This window comes from Olea europaea, chromosome 11 (genome assembly GCF_002742605.1).
Source record: "Olea europaea var. sylvestris chromosome 11, O_europaea_v1, whole genome shotgun sequence".
NCBI lineage: Eukaryota > Viridiplantae > Streptophyta > Magnoliopsida > Lamiales > Oleaceae > Olea > Olea europaea.
The window spans coordinates 16503880-16505941 of NC_036247.1; positions in this window are offsets into that span (position 1 = coordinate 16503880).

The window sequence follows — 2062 nt, forward strand, 5'->3', positions numbered from 1 at the left end:
TGGCTCCACCCATTCGGCAGAACTTGGGTCGGCGAAAGCATGAATTTCCTAAGCACCGCCCTAAAGAAGGGGTGCAGAGGAAGACGCATACCTGTCTTGAACAGGTATTCACTGACGGCCACGCAACCGGGCCTTGGATAGCAGGCCCACTCATTCGGCTCGGGGACTAACATTTCTATGTAGTGGGATACATTGTACCTCTCCCTAAGTTCCCCCAACCTCTTCCCCGTCATATTCGAAGGCACCCTAGAAGCCCCCCACTCCTGGGTATAATCTACAGGCTCCTCGGCCATGGCATACCTATCCACCTCGGACATCCCCCCGTGATCGACCCCATAGTCTAAAGACGCCACTGTAACAAGCTCCCTACCCGAAGTGGACTCCATTTTCTCAGAAAAAAGACAGTAAGAAGGGTTTTTGTGCAAACAATACCTAAGGAAATTCGACACAAACGGAGACTGGCCGGAAATTAATATTATAGTCAACCTCGACGCCAGAAAATTTGGAGATTTGAGAGAGTTTCGGAGTGCAAAGTGTTCAAAAATCCTGAAAATTAGGATTTATTTGCCTTTTATAAAGGTCCAAGACGAACCCCAGCCGTCAGATCAAATCTCAGTCAATCCGAGCCCTCCATTTCAGATCCAATCTGAGGCGTTGAATTCAAACGGTTTTTAAATCCTACGCTTCAGATTTATGCGTGCCTCCCACGCACCTCTCCAACGCGTCTGCTTCTAGAAGCGTCAGCTACCCTCATAATTGCATTTTTAATTCAACGACAGCAGCGCCTTGGAAGTCGTAACAGTTCAGCCACTTTTCCTCGAAAACAAGCACAAAATATCAAATCATTAGCACAGCAGCCAAGGCACAATCATTACCATTGGACCTCGGCTTCCTCTTCACCATTCAACAATCAAGCCTCGCAGGTTCGGTTCCTCAACCACCTCGGCTTCCTCTTCGCCATTCAGCAATTAGGCCTCGCAGGTTCGGTTCCTCAACCACCTCTGCTTCTCTCTTCACCGTTCAGCATCAAGCCTTGCAGGTTCGGTTCCTTACCCACCTCGGCTTCCTCTTCACCATTCGGCAATAAAGCCTTGCAGGTTCGGTTCCTCAACCACCTCGGCTCATCTTCAGAGATCAGACACCTCGCCTACTACATCGCTCACCCGCAGCAACACTTCTCAAACTCCAACCATGATATAAATATCTATACTTGGACTTGGGGGACTATTGTTGCGTGTTGTCACACCTGTCCTACCACCCTGGGCCAATGGCCCACTAATCCTGATCCACGTGGCACACATTGCCGAGGTGCTCATCCTGATCCACGTGGCATTCCTGTCGAGGTGGCACACATTGCCGAGGTGGGTTATATCCAAAGTGCTTCAGGCCGAGGTCCATCCGCCGAGGCTCCTCGATCCAATGTACGGGAGCCTGCCGAAGTCCAACTACCAAGGCCCATGACCCGAAGCATGGAACCTATTGAATGTAGCTGAGGTCCTCAAGTGGAAGTATTTGTCAAATGGTCGAAGCCCCGAAACCGATGCACGAGCCTCTTAACCATAAGGAGCTTCCTCCACAGTCACTTCTCCCAAGAGATCGCCTGCTCAGAGATCTTATTCGAATGATTGATGGAACGTTTGTCACAAGCATAAAGGTCAAGTCTTGTCACTAGTATGGAGGTCCTGCGCAAGCAATAAATGCGCCGTAAGCTAGCAAGTCAAGCCCCATACCTAAGAAAAGACGTTTGAACTAAAGAGATGAGGCCACGTGCCACTTCATCCAAGGGCTTCCATTTCATATGTATCACTATAAATACTTCCGTTGTGTAATGTCAAAGGCTAAGGCAAGAATCAATACTAAAGACTATATTTACTCAACTCTCTCTCATTTATTTGCAATACACAAATCAAGTTTATACACTTTTACATATACATTTACGAGCACCGGTTGGTAATTATTGTACAATCGGATTACGAACAACCCGCCGGATTCCGAACGTCACCGTCCCGCATCGTTGGGCTACTCCCACGCCCCTTTGAACCGCTCGTTTTAGACCGTCCAC